Source organism: Dipodomys spectabilis, unplaced genomic scaffold, assembly GCF_019054845.1.
Source record: "Dipodomys spectabilis isolate Male_0828 unplaced genomic scaffold, ASM1905484v1 ptg000204l, whole genome shotgun sequence".
NCBI lineage: Eukaryota > Metazoa > Chordata > Mammalia > Rodentia > Heteromyidae > Dipodomys > Dipodomys spectabilis.
In genome coordinates this window covers 2,346,761-2,367,815 of record NW_024870881.1, presented here as the reverse complement: position 1 = coordinate 2,367,815, position 21,055 = coordinate 2,346,761, and positions in this window count along the sequence as shown.

Below are 21,055 nucleotides of genomic sequence, written 5' to 3'. Positions count from 1 at the left end.
ATCTTCGATAAGGGAGCTAAAACAATAGAATGGAAGAAAGACAGCCTCTTCAGTAAATGGTGCTGGCAAAATTGGTTAACTACTTGTACAAAACTAAAGCTAGATTCTTATATATCACCCTGCTCCAGAATCAACTCCAAATGGATCAAAGACCTCAAAGTCAAAGCAGACACTCTGAAAACATTACAGGACAGAATAGGAGAAACCCTAGGTCTCCTTGGCACAGGCTTAAATTTTCTGAATAGAGACCCGGACACACAACAAATCAAAGAAAGCTTGGACAAATGGGATTGCATAAAGTTGCAGAGCTTCTGCATGGCAAAGGACATAGCTAGCAAGATCAAGAGAAAGCCCACGGATTGGGAGAAGATCTTCACTAGCCATACAATGGACAAGGGTCTCATATCTAAAATATACTTGGAACTCAAAAAATTAAATCCCCTAACAACAAATCCTCAAAGAAACAATTGCCCAATAAAGAAGTGGGTGAAAGACTTAAAGAGAAACTTCTCTGAAGAAGAAAGAAGGATGGCCAATAGACACATGAAGAAATGCTCAACCTCCCTAGCCATAAAAGGAATGCAAATCAAAACAACATTGAGATACCACCTCACCCCAGTTAGAACAGCAAAAATCAAGAACTCTAACAACAACAGATGCTGGAGGGGATGTGGACAGAAGGGAACCTTACTTCATTGTTGGTAGGAATGTAAACTTGTTCAACCACTTTGGAAAGCAGTATGGAGGTTCCTCAAAAGACTCCACATAGAACTCCCCTATGACCCAGCAATCCCACTTTTGGGCATTTACCCAAATGTTTACAAACAAAGCTACACTAAAGCTACCAGCACAACTATGTTAATTGCAGCATTATTTACTATAGCTAAGATCTGGAACCAACCCAGATGCCCCTCAGTAGATGAATGGATCAAGAAAATGTGGTATATATACACAATGGAATTCTATGCCTCCATTAGAAAGAATGACATTGCCCCATTTGTTAGGAAATGGAAAGACTTGGAAAAAATTATATTAAGTGAAGTAAGCCAGGCCCAAAGAAACATAGGCCTCATGGTTTCCCTTATTTGCAATATCTAGTATATGTATGTCAAGTGGAAAAGGTCAGATAATGTGATGTTAGTAAAATGAACCCTTAGATATGTATTTTAATGTTTCTTTCTTTCATGCATGTGTTTCTAACGCATTTATAAGATTATTTCTTTGTTGCTTTGTATGTCCCTCCCCCACAGTATAACCCCTGCTTTCACTATATTTGATATCAATATAACTTGTGGAGGAGATGGGGAAAAACAAGTTGTTTAAGGATACAGGTGGACCTGTTGCAACAATGAGAATTACAAGTTGTCATGTCCAAAATGAGCTTTACAATGTTGGTGCGGGGGGTGGGGGGGATGAGGGGGGAGTAGAGTTGGGACTGGGGGGGGAGGGGGGAAGCTGGGAAGGGATGTGAAGGGCAAACATAGGAGGAGGCTGCAGTGCTTGATAAGAAATGTACGCATTATCCTGCCCATGTAATTGTAACCCCTCTGTACAGTATGTTCACAAATAAAATAAAATAAAAAAATAATGCAAATTAAAATTGTACTATTGAGCTTGCAAAAACTCCTGAAAGCCGTATTTCACTTAAAAGGTAAGGCTGAGAACATCATCTATTTTGTTCTTTTTTTAATGTTTTGTGTTTAAACTGTTCATAGATTCTCATAATTTAAAAATCAAAAATAAGAAAATTATGTAATAAATATTCTGCGTTGACTGCTGTCCAGTTAGACAAGATTTCTCCAGAACTTACAAAGAGCCATGTTTATAATCACCATCCTCTCTCTCACTGTTGCTGAGACGATAAATTGGTTGTCAAGTTACTTTACTTAGTGAACATCAGTATTTAGAAAAAGAAATCTCACTGACTTTTTCTATCTGGGATTTTAGTTTTCCCTTCTTTATATATGATTATTCACTGAAGCAGTTTTGTTAGTTCACCTTCAGTTTTTGCTTTGTTGGTTTTTTTTGAGATAAAGTCTATAGAGTCCAGTCTGTCCTTGAGATCCTCCTGCCTCTGCTTTCTGAGTTGCTGGCACTTCAGATATGTACCACCACATTCAGCCTTATGGAAACTAGTTACACTGGCAAAAACTGTAAAGGATCTGATCATTCACCCAAGAGGACCCATCCACTGATTTAGAAAACCCATCAATATTGGTACCATACAATAAGGCGTCATAAAATGTGTGTGAAACTCCTGAGTAGGACTTCAGCATGTGACTAAGTGAAAAATGACATGATGAGAAAATGTGATAAATCAAAAAATGGGGAGAAATAACAGAAATTTAAAAATATAGTTATACATCTTGTTATGTTCATTCAAATATCTGGAAAGGTCTTGGGGAAACTGACAGTGATTACTGACTTTGCTCTTTATTCTTATTTTGAAGGAATAATTAGTTGGAGTGTGTGTGTGTTGGGGGTAGAATTTGTGTGTGTGTGTGTGTGTGTGTGTGTGTGTGTGTTGGTACAGGGGCTTGAACCTCATGTTCTCACTTGGCTTTTTTGCTTAAGGTTGGTTCTTGAACCACTACTCTATTTTCAGCCTGGTGCTTATTAAATGGAGGTCAGAGTCTCATAGACTTTTCTGCTCAGGCTGGCTTCAATGAATAATTCTCAGATCTCAGCCTCCTGAGTAGCTAGGATTATAGGTATGGCCATCAGTTCTCTACTTAGGAGGTAAAAATTTAAACAGGTAATTTTATTATGTTAAATCTTCAGATTATATAAGTGTATGATTCTAAAATTTTATTATTATGTTTAAGTAGTGCTTCATAGGGGTTGCCATTTAGGCAAAGCAATTTATGACGACACATTCAAACAATTGAGAACTCAGGAAACTAGACGATGATCTTTTGTACACACTCAATTATTATTCAGAGTATATACCTAATTACAAATTAGCTATTTTAAAAAAGTTGAAACTCCATTATGCAAATTGAGCAGAGATTTGGATTTTACCCTAGGTGACTCTGATGATTACAGGAATCTGGGAGAGTTAACCAATGCCAGAATGCTGTTCAATGCCATTAAACTCTGGGATGTGTTTGATGAAACGATAAAGGAAGATGTGATCTACACACACAACGGAATGCTGTCTCAATGCTGTCTAGCCCTGTCATGGGTGACAACACAAGACATTATATTAAGTGAAATAAGCCAGACACAGAAAGATAGATAGCACATGATCTTTCTCATGTGTAATCTAAGAGAGCTGGTACCATGGACATAAAGAGTGGAATGCTGGTGGCCAGAGGCTGGGGAGGAGGGCTGAGGAGAAGTTGAGTAATAAGTACTAAAGTTACTGGTAAATAGCAACAATTTTAACTATTGTTTAAGAAAAAGAGCAAAAGAGCACCAAAATGAGACCCCATTTCACATTCACACAGTCAGAAGCAATTCCAAAATCTAATAAGGTTAAACATTGGTAAAGACTAGTACTTGTGTTACACCACCATTCACAGGTGGTGGTTCTTTACATAATATCAAGATGTAAACTCATGCTGATTTGAATTAATACAAGACACTCAGAAAACATCTTGCACTGGTGCCTTATGCCTGTCATATTAGCTACTCAGGATGATGAGATCTGAGCATCACAGTTTGAAGGAAGCCCAAGCAGTGAAACCTTTGAGACTCTTACTTCCAATTAACCAGTAAATTTATATTCTATCCAGTTGCAAAAGATGCTACCCTTGAGAAATTCGGTGTTGTGAACAAGTGCTAGCCATATACACCCAAATATGTGGATCGACAAGCTTTTGGTAAAAAGTGAGGTTTGGGTGGGCACTGGTGACCTCAATCTGAGGATTGAGGTCCAAAGCCAGTCTGAAAAGGAAATTCTATGACACTCTTATCTCCAATTAATCACCAAAAAGCAGAAATAGAGCTACAGCTCAAGTGGTGGTAGAGCACTAGACTTGAGCAAAAGAGCTAAGGGATAGTACCAATTGAGTTCAAATCATAGTACTGGCACACATACACATATATAAAAGGAAGAAGAGAAGAAAGAAGAGAATGAAGGAACAAATGAAAGAAAGAAGGGAAGAGAAAGAAAAGTAAGAAAGAGAGATAAAAGGTTTTTTATCAGCAGAAGCACTACTGACTTGATCACAAGTAAATAAAGTGAGAAGACCTATTGTGCTTAGGGGTGAGAAATGAGCTGATGTAGACTTAAGAGGCAAACACACTTACTCTTCAGGAAGAGTGACCCTAGGGTAGAGCCCTGGGCCTGGTGAATAAGTGAGCTATGCAGAGAATCTAGTAACCCAGGATTACTTTCAGGCCTTGACACCTAGTAAAAATTTCCCTCTTAGATTTTGATGTTCCTTGAGACTAGTAAGAGCCTTCCTATTTTGCTCTTTCTCTCAGTTTTGAATAGGAATATTCATATCTGATATTTTGTGCCTAATCCACCATTGTATTTTGAACACAAATAACTTGTTTTCCAGTCCACCAGTCCATAGATGGAGAAAAAAATGTGTCCCAGGATGGATCAGATGCAGATTCTTACCTTTACATGACTTATAGGATTGGGAGATAAGATTTCAGATGAAATTTTTAGATTTAGACTTGTACATGAGATAGATGTTCACTTAGGACAGCAGAGATTTTTGTCTGTCAGGAAGGTAGAGAGGCAGACTGGTACTCCTGCATCATCATAAGCCACAGGTAGGGAAACAGGGATGGATGGCATGTAAATGTCCTAAGGGGCCTTATCCAACACATTCCCTCTGATAGGAGCCCAGGCATTTCCCAGTTTCTGCCTAGTCTGCAGCCCCTGACTTTGGCCAGCATTTACAGACATTTACTTGGTCCTTAGCCATCTGGCCTCCAACTGAGGAAAAAGTTGAAACTGCTGATGAATCACCTTAGCAGATGGGCTGCGTGCCCTCTGATTCTCATGGTCTTTGTATGAAAAAAGTCCCTTGTGCATACAGCTCTGACTGAGCCTGGTCCAGAACTACACTATGAAGAGAAGGATGAGCTAAGCACATAAGGGTGTTAGGATTTCCTGGTGGCCACCTAGAACAACCAGTGTGAAACGCATGAAACTCACTACTACGCAGAGTCCTGATTCCACTGGGGTTATGTCCAGATAAATGCACTGTAAACTGAAAAGATTATAAATTGAAAATGTGAGCTTGATGCCAGTGGCTACACAGGAGGCTGGGATCCTAGGATCACTGTTGAAAGCCAGCCTGAGCAAAAGCATCTGTGAGAATCTTTTCTCTAACCAGCAAAAACCCCAGAAGTGAGGCTGTGCTCAAGTGAGAGAATACCACCAGCCTTAAGCAAAAAAGGTAAGGGACACTGCTTGGCACCTAGGCCCCAAGTTCAAATCTCAGCACCAGCACACATTTTTTAAAAAGGGAAGAAAATATGTTTTACCGCTATGACCTGCAGAAGTTCCTAACTTAGCAACCCAAAGCTCTCTGGGCCATGTCTGGTGCTTCCCCTGTGACTAGAATGGCTGATGGGAGCTATGGCTTGCTGCCATTGTTTAGAATCATGAGACTATCAGACCTGCACAAGATCAAAATCAAAGTGTGAACTAAGACTTCCATTACATATGTTATTACCATCTCACATTAGGAACTCAGTATTTTATTTAATCCAGTATGACTATAACATTATCATTTCTGTATATGACCAATATAAATAATAATAATTATAAATACTACATTGGAGTCATATATACATATGTGTGTGTATATACACACACACACACACACACACACACACTAACTTCTTTTTTATCAAAATTGGCATGCTCATATCACATCTCAATTGGGCCACATTTCAAGGCCAACTAGTCACTTGGGCCTAGTGGTGCTGTATTACTTTACAACATTGAAATACAGGCTAAATTTTCCAGCAGGGAGTAGGAGTAGGGCTAGAAAAGAGTTTACAAAACCACAAGAACCAGCGTCAGCCCAAACCCCACCACTATGGTCTTAACGAATGAATGACAAGGGCTGGCAGGGGTTAGAGGAACTCTCCACAGAGCAGATGCTGGGTTGCCAGCCATCCTCCCTGAGGGAGAGCAGGGTGTTCATAGCCACTCTCCATGGAGCAAAGGGACAGGGACTCTGGAGGCCCTGGGGGAGAGGCTGGCATGTCTTTTCTGAAGCTGGATGGTTGGCTTGTTTTCTGGAGTCTTGTTTTCCCAGACTGATCTGGAAAAGCCTGTGGTCAGACTGTGGCTGATACTGACCTCATGAACTACACAGATGGCAACTTTCCAGGCAAGCTGTTCTACCACTAACATGGGGCAGGCTAGGAGAGAAGACAGAGGGGGAAAAGGCACACCCATACTTTTCCGAGTGCTCTTGAAACTTTCTGGTCCTGAAACAAGTCCAAAGTGGCAACAAAGACATTTAAAAAATAAAACTCTGCATTTGGGGATTTAGCTCAGTGGAAGATCACTTGCTGGCCCTTAATTTGATCCTCAGCTCTCTGAAAACTAAAATTTTAAAAAAGTATATAAATATATATTTGGAGTTTGATTATTACAGTGTACTAACCAATTATAAGGATGAGATTGCTCCTATATCTCTAAAACTCTAAAGGATCAGAAAGCAGTAGGACTCACCCACAATGCACAATGAGTGATAAGTCAGGAAAGTATAGGTGTGTGGTTGTACAGAGTGGACAGGACACAAGAATGCTCCTCTGAAATTTCCCTGACCCAGTCCTATTCATTTACTGAAAGAAGGTGTGGCTTCTCCTCTTTTGAGTTTCAAGCAGGGTATCAGAAAGAACAGGAGAACCTAAGGCTCAAAGGAGGCAAAGAGCTCAAGATAAAGGATGGAATTTCTTCCCTTGATTAGTGGGTGCCAGCACAAAACCTGATGCAGTTAGCCCTTCAGCTGACAGTGACCAGCATCAGCTCTAGCAGGCCAGTTCTATGGGATCAGCAGAGGCCTCAATTTCTCAGAGAGTACTTTCTGGACTATGGAGCTTTCTCAGAGCTTTCTCTTTAGTTCTTGGCATGGTGGAAGATGGGTAGCTCAGAAAAAGTAATTAGGGGTCTCAATAAGAAAGTTAACATTAATTTTTCCCATGATGGATAAGAGATTATTTGAGATGGTAGAAATTAGAAATGTCTTTTAACAAAAAATATAGGCATAATAAAAATATGCTCTTGCTGAGTGCTGGTGGCTCGCTGCTGTAAGCTTAGCTACAGAGGAGACTGAGATCTGAGGGTGTCAGTCAGATAGCCAGCCCTAGCAGGAAAGTCCAAAAGACTCTTTAATCAGTCACCAGAAGCCAGAAGTAGAGGCATGATTGGAGCAGTAGAGCACTAACCTTGAACAAAAAGCAAACAGATAGCACCCAGGCCTTGAATTCAAGCCTTAGTCCTGGAATATACCTACAAAAATATGATCTTTGTTCCAACCAAATCTCTAGCTCTAGTTTATCAAAGACAAAGAGTATCTGATAACTAAAATAAAGGCACAGAGACTCAAACTGTTTGAAATATCATAAAGGAAAACAGCATTTTCCCTTCAGGTGTTACCTAAAATAAACGTTAGTCTTTGCAAAAGAAGAAACAGGAGGAAGCAGAGAATTTGGAGGAAGATAGCATACATGGGCAGAACTCAAAAATGAGGAAATGAAGACTCTATAAGCACAATGTGGTGATTGGTTACTTGAGCACTTTTAGTTTTGAGATTAGAAAATTTAGTCAAATGATTGCAGAATGCTTCACACTAGTGATGATTTTTTTGGGGGGGATGGGGGTCTGGTAGTGCGGCCTGAACTCTGGGCCTGGGCGCTGTCCCTCAGCTCTTCAGCTCAAGGCAAGCACGCTACCACTTGAGCCACAGCGCCACTTCCTTCCTTTTTTTCTCCTTATATGGTACTGAGGAATCGAACCCAGGGCCTCATGCATGCAAGGCAAGTGCTCTACCACTGAGCCACTCTCTCAGCCCTAGTGATGATATTTCTTTCTTTTTTTATTTTTTTATTGTGAAAAAACTGTACAGAGGGGTTACAATTACATGGGCAAAATAATGAGTACATTTCTTGTCAAGCATTGTAGCCTCCTCCTTTGTTTCCCCTTCCCATCCCTTCCAAGCCTCTCTTTCAATTTTTTTTTTCTTTTTGTATGGACTCAATGTGGCTTGACTCAGGGTCTCATGCTTTTGCTTGACTTTTCCACTAAGGCTGGCACTCTACCACTTGAACTACACCTCAACTTTTTGCCTTTTGCTGGTTAATTGAAGATAAGAGCATTATAGGCTTTTCTGCTTGGGCTAGCCATGACCTTGATCCTTAGACTTCAGCTTCATGAGTAGCTATGATTATAGATGTGAGCCACTAGTTTGTGGCTAGTGATGGTACTTCTAATCTAGAGACTTCAATTGCCTTTCTCCCCTTCAAAATCATGCTGTTATTTTTCTCCAAGGAACTTTCCTTGAGTAACTACATTTTTCCCCTTTTATCATTTCAAATGCCTCCATCAGAAAGAATGGCATTGCCCCATTTGTTAGGAAATGGAAAGACTTGGAAAAAATTATATTAAGTGAAGCAAGCCAGGGTCAAAGAAACATAGGTCTGGTACCTATGTCTGGGACAAGCAGAAAAGGTCAGATAAGATGATGTTAAGTGAAATGATCCCCAAGATAGGAACACAGTGTTTTTTTCTTCCTTGCTATTGTTTCTAACATATTTATAAGGTACCATGTGACTTTTTGTTGCTTTGCATGTCCCTCCCCCATGGTATAACCCGTTTTCACTATATTTGATGTTGGTATAATTTGGGGAGGGAAAAGATAAAAAACAAATTATTTAAACAGGGATACAGGTTGGCCCATTGCAACAACGAGACGTACAAGACACTATTTCGAAAAACCAACTTTACAATTTAGGCAGGAGGGGATGGGGGGTGGAACTTGCGGGGTATGACTGAGAAGGTGGGAGGGAAAGGATGGTAGGGAAAAACAAAGGAGGAGACAACAATGCTTGATAAAAAATGTACTCATTACCTTGCTCATGTAACTAACCCCTTTGTACAGTATTTTCACAAAAAAATTTAATTAAAAAAAGAAGATAACTAACGTTAACATACTAAAAGGCTAGTCGTATGAACATGTTTAAATGACCACAAACTATCTACAATTTTTTTAAGGTTAAAAAGGAATCTTCTCAGAAAGTTAGAAAACAAAAAGACAGTGCAAGACGTGAGGGTGACCTTGCTATGACATTTGTCCAGTCAATGATGACCAGGGTTCATTCAATGACTCTGGCTGGCTAAGTAGGTGTCCTTTTCCACAGGTGTGTCCTTCACAGAGCTCCCGCTGGGTGCAAGAGGATGACCTTTCTCAATAGAGGAGAGCCCTCCTTTGGCCAGAGCCATACAAAAATGAACCTTCAAACAAGCTCAAAGAAAGATAGTCAGTGCTAGATATTCTATGAGACTTGGCCACTGTATCTGGAGTTGGATCCTTTGAGGAAGTAATTAAGACAAAATGAGATCAGAAGTGTAGGCTCTGACCTGATAAAATTTGTGTCCTTGTATTTTGAAAAGGAGATCTTTCTTCTTCTCTTCCTCTCTACCCCTTCTCCTTTCATCTTTCTCTTTTACTCTCTCTTCCTCTCACCTTATCCTTCTCTCTGTTTCTCTTCTCACTGTTGTCCAGCAGCCATCAGTGAACCAGAAAGAAAGAAAGAAACCTCTCACCTTACCAAAACTTTGACCTTGGGGAAATAAACCATGAGAAATAAATTTCTGGTGTGAACCCATACGTCTCCTGTATTTTGTTATGACAACTGTAATAAATGAAAGCATACATGTCCTCCATATTCTTCTTCAATGTGACCATCCAACTCCCCATTCGAACAGGAATGAACTTGCCTCCCTTTGAAGTTGGGCTGACCTCAGGAACTTGGGCAGAAAGAGGACACTCCAGTCTGGTTTTCTCCAAGTGCTTGCCCTGCAGACACTTCTCCCTAGGCAGAGAAGAGGCTGCACTATGAGAGACCACGTATGTGTACAAAGCTCTGTGATGCCTGCCTTCGAATGGCTTAGTTCTGGGTGGTAGATAAATGAGTTAGAAAGCTTCCAGATTATTCTAGGTGTATCAGAACTTCCCAGCTGAAATACTGGATTTGAATCCGAAGCCATCTGGGCCCTAATTCCACATTCCTGACTATATCTGTCAAGAGCACACTAAAGTGTTATCAGTGCCATTGAACAGGTGGCATTTCTCATGAGCATCAGGAACAGGTGGAAGGTAACATTTCTCCTGTGGTGGTTGTCTGCTGATCCTTCTACCACTTCTGACTCCTGAGATGAAGAGAGAGAGACAAGGTAACCATGAGAAAGCAAATTTCCCACAGATGAGCTAATCACCAATTTTTACCCAGAGAGTTTTTTCTGCGTTATGCTCCTTTTCCCAGCTTTACTCTTGATGTTGAAACATTCCAAGTTACTGACTCTAGCCACAAGCATCTCTTGTGCATCTAACTTTGGTTATGTTCATGATCACTTTGAAAGTTGAAATTGTCAAAATGTTCAAAGTCCTCCAGACTGGCTATTTTGTTTTAAGTCAGACCAGCCCAAAATACATGTCTCATTAGACAAAGAGCTGGAGCATCTCTAGGAGCAAAAAGGCACCAAATGGAAGAAGAAAGTGCAAAAGCTAGTTTGGTTAGAAAAAGGCCAGCAAATAGCCCCTCCCCTATTCTTCATGATTTCATTCAAATTCAATCCCAGTGTCTAAAAGCACGTTAGAGTTGACTTGGGTGGGGAGGACAGTTGAAGGAGGAGGAGGCACAAAAGACTGTGAGGAGGCTTGGGGATGATGGACACTTTTTAAAATCTTGATTGTGGAGATGGTTGTATAGGTGTGCACATAAATCACAGCTTTTCAATTGTACCCTTGAAGGAAGCAGCATATTCTTGCCTGATATACTTCCAAGAAGCTGTTCAGAAAATCTGAATCACAGCCAGATCTGTGCCACTGGCCATCCTGGCAGACTCTTTATTGTAATAGAAATAAAACATTGCAGAAACATCTCTCCTTGACAAAACCCTTAGGATTCCTCTGTCCTCTAATATCACTTCCCCAAAGCAAGTTTTGTCAGGATGTCAGGGCACTCTCCATGCATAATTTCACAATATTCTATATGTGTGTTCTTTATGTTTTTCTTTTGTGAGTTTAAAATATTTATGCAAGCATTATCATATTAGATAAATCACCTAATTTATAATTATAGGAAAATATACATTTTCTTCTCCTAGGCCTCGTATGCCAGCTCCTGGTACTGATTTGCTTGGGCTATGACTCCTCTGTCTTCCCCACCCCCTCCTCTCTCCCTCTCTTTCATTGGTCATGGGGCTTGAACTCAGGGCTAGGCACAGTCCCTGGGTTTTTTCACTTAAGGCTAGCACTCTATCACTTTAAGCCACAGCACTATTTCCAATTTTCTGATAGTTAATTGGAGATAAGTCTCACAGACTTTCCTGCTTGGGCTGGCTTCACACTGCAATCCACAAGTTGTAGCCTCTTGAGTAGCTAGGATTACAGCTGTGAGCCACCAGCACCCAGCTCTGACTTCTTTCTCAGTTTCCCTATTTTTCTTTCCATCCTTCCTTCCTTCCTTCCTTCCTTTCCTTCCTTCCTTCTTTCATTCTTTCTTTCATTCTTTTTCTTGCTTTCCTCCCTCCTTTCTCCCATCCCTCCTTCCCTTTTCTTCCTTTCTTTCTTCTCTTTCTATTTCCTTCTTTCCTCCTTCCTTCCCTTCATCTCTTCCTTCCTTCCTTCCTTCCTTCCTGCCTTCCTTCCCTCCATCTTTCCTTTCTGTCTCTTTCTTTCTTTCTCCCTTCTGCTTCCTACCCTTCTATTTATTTTCTTTTCCCTTTAATTTTCTCTTTAGGATATGTGATTATAAATAAAGCATCTAAATGATTGGTTTCTCCTGCCACTAATCTCACTTTGGGACTCTTCCAGGATTTGAGTATTTATTGCTAGCTCTACTGTAAGTGAGATCTCTTCTACCTGCAGGTTTCTTTCTTTAAAAAATGTTATTATTCTTAAGTAGTTGTACAAAGCCGTTGCCATTTTACAGAGCAATACAAGAATATATATGCAACGCTTATTGATGAATGTCACCCCTCTCAACATTCTCACCCATCACCCCAACCTTCCCCTTCCTCACGTCTCTTAATTTTGTAAGATATACATTGAAGTCTTGATTGCATTCTCTCCTCCCCCTCCCACTTCTCTTGCTTAATTTGTCTGCCTCTTTCCTCATGACTCCATCTCCTCTCTTACAAGTGCCTGTTTGCTGGTGTTCATTCTGTTGAACTTTGAGTTTGTCCTTCTAAGGAATTATACTATTTGAGATCTCCCTTGAATCTACCCTATTTCACTTAATACATTTGTGTACATTTACATACTACCTAATGTACTTACTTATTAGTTTGTAAGCTAATTCTAGGTTCCACATATGAGGGAAAACATGCAGCCTTTGTTTCTCTGGGCCTGACTTACTTACTTCGCATAATTTTTTTCTGTCTTTCCATTTCTTTACAAATGATACAAACTAGTTTGACCACTCTGGAAAGCAGTATGGAAGTTCATCAAAGAAATAAGCAGAAAATTAAACATGTGATCCATAAAATCCAACCCTGGGCATTTATCCAAAACCAGGTTTAGGATAAATTTATCACAAGCCAGGTTCCAATTAAGCCACCAGTATAAACATGTCCATTGCAGCACTATTCACTGTAGCCAAGGTATAGAATCAGCTCAAATGCCTCTCAATGAACTAATGGATCAAGTAAATGTGGTGTAGAGTCACAATGGAATTTTACTCATCCATTAGGAAGAATGTTATTGTAACATTTGCAAGTTTCTTAAGAATACAAATAATCATGAGAGAACTTAGCAAGTTCAGATGCCCCCAAAGTGGTTCTATCCTTCCTAAGCAGGTATTATTACCTTTGGGAGTCACTTTAAGTCCCAGTATAGAGAGGAGGCAAGGTCAACCATGACGCCAGCTCTGTTCTCAGAACTGTTGTAGACAGATTCTATTTTATGCATGTTCATCCCAGGTTCATGAGTCTATAACTTTGTGCACTGATGTTTGTCCTCCTGTCAGCTTGGAGGGAGGCCAAGTGCCAGTCAGTTGTCAAAGGCCAAGCTCAACCTCTGTAAGGAGCTCAGTGGTGAACAGCTTTAAGTTGTTTGTGTGGTGGTGGCTGGGGCCTGGAGGTGGGAGTCAGCTTGGATTAGGTCATAAGAGCCAGTTATTAAGTTGCCAGGGATTTTACAAGCTGGTTGTTAAACCTGGCAATTGTTAAGGATCAAATGTAGGAAACTTACAATTAAATAAGCCACGTTAAAGCAAAAGCATAAAATACTCAAAAAACTTAGCAGGGGGGCTGGGAAGGTTGCTCAGTGGTAGAATGCTTGCCTTGCATGCATGAGGCCTTGGGTTCGATTCCTCAGCATCACATAAGCAGAAAATGCCGGAAGTGGGGCTGAAGCTCAAGTGGTAGAGTGCTAGCCTTGAGTTGAAGAGCTGAGGGACAGCACCCAGGCCCAGAGTTCAAGCCCTATGACTAAAAAAAAAAAAACTTAGCAGGCTCACCGGGTGCCCATGGCTCACACCTGTAATCCTAGCTACTCAGGAGTCTGAGATCTGAGGATCGTGGTTCAAAGCCAGCCTAGGCAGGAAAGTCCATGAGAATCTTATCTCCAATAAACCACCAGAAAATAGAAGTGGCACTGTAGCTCAACTGGTAGAGCACTCACCTTGAGCTGAAGTGCTGAGGGACAGCACTCAGACCCAGAATTCAAACCCCACGACCGACAAAAAAACAAAAAGCTTAGCAGGCTCCAATAATTTTTCCACATTACACATCTATAATATCTATCTATCTATCTCTCTATCTGTCTGTCTATACCTATATCTTATACATATATATATACATATATATATATATATATACATATATTTATATGTGTGTATGGTACTGTAAAAATATCATGTATAGCCCAGCACTGAGTCATGCCTGTAATCTCATCTGCTCAGGCAATTGAGTTCTGAGAATCATGATTCTAAGCCAGCCAGAGCAGAAAAGTCCATGATACTCTTATCTCCAATTTATCAGCAAAAGGAAGAATTGGAGCTGTGGTTCAAGTGGTGAGATGACAGCCTTGAACAAAGTAGTCAAACCAGAAAACAAGGCCCTAAATTCACAGTGCTAGCTAGTATCAGCACAAAAAGGCATAGGCCGGGGGGACATCATGTGTAGATACAAGTTGAGTATATCCTACTGAGAGAGACTAGCCAAGCTCCTAAAACAAAATGTTGTATGTTTTCATTTGCATCAGTTATCTGTGGAGGCAGGGTCTAAAAGACATTCATACACATAGACTTATATATAAGTAAAAAAAGTCCATATACATAATTACATAAAACATAAACCAAACTAAGAGATTAGTCAGAAGAAGGGACAATGGGAAAATGAAAGAGGATGAATAACTGTAACTCATCTCAAGTATATACAAGAGCATCAAAGAGAAACTCAGCAGAAGCTGAGAATCCATAGGGGGATGAGAGGCAGGAGAGAGATTGTGGGTGAATAGGGACTAGAGGATGAAGAAGTTATCCTCTTCTTTATAGAAGATTGAATATTGGCAAAACAGACCATTCTCAACTATGAGAATAAAATAAAGTGAGGGAAAGTATGTGTATGGGAGGGATGGATAAGAATGCTGAAAAAGCCAGTTGCTCACGCCTATAATCCTACTACTCAGGAGGCTGAGATCTAAGATCGCTGTTCAAAGCCAAGTCAGGCAGGAAAGTCCATGAGACTTTTATCTCCAATAAACCACCAGAAAACCGGAAGTGGGGCTGTGGCTCGAGTGGTAGAGCATTAACTTTGAGCTGAAGAGCGGAGGGACAGTGCCCAGGCCCAGAGTTCAAGACCCATGACCAACAACAACAAAAAGAATGTTAGAAAGACTGGCATTGATAAAAATATTGTAAAATATATTAAATTGTGAAGTGGCAACTCCTTTGTACAACAACTTAAAGATGATGTTGATGATCATGATGATGATGATGATGATGACAAAAGGAACCTGTTGGGAATAGTATTTCTTAGAATAAAGGGTGCAGGGTGTGATAGAGGGGGTAAAATTGATGAGAACACACTTTAGCATGTATGGAGATGTAATAATGGAATCTCCTCCCTATGTAACTAGTGTAAGGCAATAAAAATAAAAGAATAAAATATTATGTAAAAATACTATACATAATCGTCCTGACCCCATGATGCCATGTAAGAAGCTTCACAAATTGGTATCACCGAATTTGGCAGATGCTACGGCCTTGGACATTTTTGGAGAGTGATCTCGAGACGCTTACCTTACAGTGGCCCAGGGGTGCCATGCTGGGTGCAACTGCTTGAGGCGTTAGCTCATTGGTGTGAGCTGAGCAAGTTCCTTCATTTTCCACCTCATGTTCCACAAAGGACGATTTTTAATATTAAAATGAATTAGAATGTGTTGGTGGGGCACTTAGCATGTGACCTAATATACAGTACCAATTGTCAGTCCCTGTCCTGCAACTTCAGTACTTACTGCTTCAATTACCTGGAACCAGCCATGATTCAAAACAGTAAGTAGAACGAAATAACCAGTGTGCCAACTTCTTGCGAGCCATTCCTAGTGATATGATGAAATCTTGCTTTGTCCAGCTCCATCCTGCCCCAGGGAGGAGCCAGCCCTTTCTTCAGTGTATCCACATGGGACAGATAACTTCCCATTATCATTTAGCAGTCAGTTATCAGAGGGAATGTCACAGTCTCCCAGAGCTGGTATGCAAGGGACCCTATTTTTTTTCATAATGGCCATAAAGCACAAGAGTAACATGGATGCTTTGTAGATGCCAGGGAGAGACCATAAAGTGTTTCATCTATGTGACATGGCCTAAGATCTCAATAAGGAAAGAAATGCCTGTGCTGAGATTGTCAAGATCTATAGGCTTGATAAGGTCTATGGGCTCAGGCACCTGCTGAGGGTCTTGGAGAGCATCCCCTGTGGATAAATAGGACATTCAGGATGTGAGTGCTGTCACTGTTTATGGTGGTGTTGTGTTATATTTATTCATGTAATAATAATACAATGACTTATATAAAGAGCTGCTATTTTTCTGAGTGTGCGTGCTGAATGTGCATGCACACACACACACACACAGGCTTGGCTGTCCTCAATACTCATTTACTAGGTCTATGTGGTTATGAAATGCCCCCCCTCCCACACCAGGCACACAGCCTCTTTCACCAGGAGTCAGAGATGGTTGCCTGCATGTAGCCTTCATTACAGTTTAACATGGCAAGTGTGCTAGCCCCAGGTTTTCATCACTGTAACAAAATACCTGAGACAATGAAAAGCTTTTTATTCTAGCTATGATTTTACAGATTCTAGCATCAGGGCATGAATTTCTCTTGGTCCTTTGATTGGGAAATGGATAGCCATAGTTACAAGTGTATGATGGACCAAACTACCTAATGTCCATAAAGTCAAGGAAGAAAAAGAGAGGGTAGGGTTCCATAATCCCTTGGATAGTCTACTTGGGATCCAAAAAATGTTCTATCACTTCATAGTGGCATCCCTCTGGGGACCAAGTCTTGCCTTACAGGCCAGGCCCTTCAAGGACATTCATTATCCATAGACCTTGCCTACGCCTCTTCCTTTCTGATGTCTGCATGTGGACCCATGGTAGGATCCACGGCAGCTACTTTTGAATTCTGAAGGAATTTGGGGAATGCAGACTCCATGCTGGAAATATCATACTGAAGGTTCCATTTCCCCCTACAATCCCATAGGCAAGATCTCACACCTGCCCTGTCCTGAATAAGAGAATGAAATACGTTGGAACCCTTACAGGGTGCTTCTTGGATGAGTGGACAGAATTCAGCATTGCTTTCTCCCCCAAGTCTTCCAATTGATCGACATAGTGGTAAAATCTGCATTGATTCAAATCCTGCACGTTAAAATCTGTGATGTTATAGTTTGAGTTAGCACTAGTATTTTGGTCCTTCTTGAACTTACCTTAGCCATGTTTGCTTGTGTGGATCCTGGTGTGGATCCCCCCCCAACCCCCACCAAATATCACAAAAATGAGAGAGCTAGGCACAGCAAATGTAAAGCCATGTTGGGGAAGAGCAGAATCTGGCTCTTTCACAAATCTTGAAATGGAAGATTACATCAGCCTTACCCATTGGCCTAGCCATGTGGTGACTGAGTAATACAGGAACATCCAGCTCTCTAGTCAGAACCTCACTCCTCCGAGAACCTGGGTCCTAGGAACCAGAGGCTCAGACATTGCTTCTAATAGTACATCTGTGGATTATGAAATCAGAATAAGCTCCTGGCTTGTTTTCTCCCTCTCTAGTTTGTTCTGTGGCTTGTCTAGGGAACTGCTCCTGATCAGTTTCTGTCAGCTTTCTTCATCGTCTTAGTCAAGGTTTCTGACAACACTATCTTTTCCATCATCCTTTTCCCTTTAGCCATCCTTGGCCACTTCTTTCTGGACTGGCCTTCTTTTGTAACATATATAGTAACATACACGGGGCCAGGTCTTCTAGCTAGAGACAGATATAATACAGCATCCCAGCTTCTTGGGGGGCCCTGGAATTGTGGTTTCATATCTGTGTGGCATCAGTGCCCACAAGGCACTCTCATTACAATGACACACAGCCAGAGAGATGATGTTTTCAGGGGATCTAAAAATCCTTCCTTCCTTCCTTCATTCCTTCCTTCCTTCCTTCCTTCCTTCCTTCCTTCCTTCCTTCTGTCCTTCCTTCCTTCCTTTCTTTTTCTTAATCTGGCCTCAGAATATTAACCTACTATTAAAATGGCCTTCAAAGATCCTCCTGAATTACCAGAGATTCATCTTACTCTAGTATTTTTAAATAGAAGTGACCATTTTTAGAGCAGACAGAATATAGAGCAGAACAGATAATCTCTCTGAAGAGAGGGATTAAGCTTTTATTTCTTTTTCATCCTCACTGAAAAGGTCTGGATCAAAGATTTTTTATGAATTTAGGGTACTGCGTTTCAGGGCAGAGGTGAGGAGGGTGGAAGCCAGTAAGGTCTTGTGGACATGGGGATGACAGGATTGTTGATGGACAGGACTGGCTTTAAATGTCCACACTGGACGCAAACCAACAGACAACAGCCACAAGTTGGTGGGACTGATGTACAGCTCCAGCTCAACCGAGATAGCACCATGATGCGTTCATTGTCTGAAGCCATCCACAAAACCTTGAGTGGACCAAATGTATCATACCATTCGACAAGTCAAGACAAATGGTGGAGCATTCTGAGACTGACCAGGGTGTGCCCAGGGTAGAAAATGATAACACTGGATATATACTGATTTTTTCCAGATTTATTAGCTAACTTTAGTTGTACAAGAAAATAGGTTGCATCATGACATTTCCACACATACAACTATTCCACTTCTGTCACAATACTCTACCCTGCTCCCACTTCATAAAACAATCTGTCAAGTGCTTGTGGCTCATGACTGTAATCCTGAGATCTGAGGATTTTGGTTTGAAGCCCAGCCCAGGCAGAAAAGTCCAAGTAATTCTTTTTTTGGGGGGAGGTCCGGTTGTGGGGCCTGAACTCTGGGCCTAGGAGCTGTCCTTCAGCTCTTCATCTCAAGGCTAGCACTCTACCACTTGAGCCACAGTGCCACTTCTGGCTTTTTTTCCCTACTTCTGTGGTGCTGAGGAATCAAACCCAGAACCTCAAGCATGCAAGGCAAGTGCTGAGCCACCTTCCTAGCCCACTGAGCCACCTTCCTAGCCCAAGTCCAAGTAATTTTTATTGCCAATTAACCAGCAAAAATATAGAAATACAGATGTGGCTCATGTGGTAGAAAGACAACTTTGAGTGTAAAAGCTAAGCAAGAGCATGAGGCCTTGAGTTAAAACCCCACTACCAGCAATAACAAACAAAAACAAAAAGCAATTTTAATAGATTTCATTGATCTACTTTCACATGTGTAAACAAACAATACTAGCCATATTCTTCCTAATTCACCCTTTTTTCAGCCTTTCCCTTTCTGATGGTCGCTCCACGTCTGAATTTTTTTTTCCTGTCATTCAGTTTTGATTTTTAAGAAGCATTCATTATTCCAAGGGTTTTTTTTTTTTACCATGTTTACTTCAGATGTCCATATGTTACATACACACATACATACATACATACATATATATATATATATATGTATATATATATATATACATATATATATATATATATATATATATATAGTACTATTGCACTATCCTCAAGATTCATTTATTGTAAAGATTCCATCAGACAAAAAGTAATCTCATAAATTCCATGATGTTTTTCTTCCTCTTCACCCATATGATATTTTTCCTCGGAATACTCATCTCTATTGCTTTTTCTTCCTCATCTCCCTAACCTCTTATTGATCATCAATAGCTTACACTGAGTTTCCCCCATGCTATCTTCATGCACAGCTACAATGTGTTTTGAAATTATTCACTTTCCTGCATACTGACTTCTAACATACCATCCTACAACCAGCTTTTCAAGAACCATGAACTCCAACTCTAACCTTGACCGCCACCTCATGCTTTACTCCTGGATTTACATACTTTTGTCCCAGGGCTTCTCTGGAGCCTTGTCCTTCTGGTTCCCTATTTCTATAGACCCTGGTTCTCTAGCCTATCTAACATGAGTCACTGAAATTCCCCTCCGGCCCATACACCAGGAGTCCCAGGACTCTGTGTTCTCCCAAACCCAAAGTCTTTCCCGCCTTGCTTGTAGGTCACTTGCTGCTGGCTTTAATGCATCTAAATGGGATCTTAGATCCCAGGCATCTGTTGTCAGATGGCTGCTTTCAGCTACACAGTTTCTGGGTCAGCTGGATATTGACCTCATTTAGTGGCTGGTTATTACCACTTTGTTTTAGAAGGACAATGTTTTATTTCCTATAACTGACAGTAAGAAATTCCACACTTATACCTATCCTCTAGTTCCCAACTGCATACCATCACACTTCAAGTCTACCCACTAGTTTCTCCCATCAGTGACTGCCACCATCTTGAAATTCCCAGATGCCAAGAATGTGGCTCATGTCCTTTGGATCAACGGGCTCTCCTTTTCTCTTTGCCCCTCATAGATCCCTGAACAAGAAATCTGCTGGTAGGCCTTTTGTCTGCTTCGGGCCCAAGGAATGGTGTTCCCAACATGTACCCTCCAGGGCAGTTCTCCCCACATCGGACCAGACAGCGGCTGGAGTAGGCCCTTCTTTGTGTGTGCACTCCTCTGCACTCCTGTCCTCTGAAAGTCCATGCCACCTTGGGAGGATTGCTAGGCTTTCTCTTTTGTCTGGTAAGTTCTGTTCTGCCTTTCAATTCCCGTTGGGACACAGAAATTTGTGACCTGAATCAGAGCCTATTAGAACTACTATGAATACTAGGTCTACTAGCACTACTACTATAAATATTATTATCATTACTCCTCCTTCTACTACTACTACTACTCAGAGGGCAGGTAAGGAGCCACCAGCCAGAGAGGTAAGGAATGAAGTCAAGGGCAGATGAACAAGTCCCTTGGCTGCCATGAAGAAGGAGCTGAGGAGTGGGGAGTTCCTGTTAAGGGGAGAGGTTGAGGAATGTGCTCCCTAGTAGATAGTGCCAATGGCTTCGCCACCTAGGAATCCACTGGAAACCACGGAGTGGAACTCTCTTTGTTTCATGAGAGGACACTGTGTGCCTTTTTTGTTTTCTAATAAACTTTAATAAATAAGAGTAAATAAGTCCTAAGTACTGAAGGGAGAGGATTAGTGATGAACAGGGCAGGTAGGGGTGTGGCAAGGCCTGGTCCAGGTGAAGGCTTCATTGTGGCGTGGTATGAAGAGGCATTTGGCTGCTTGTTTGTGGTGAAGGCATTGGTCATGCTGGCTGTTGGTCTGGCCAGTG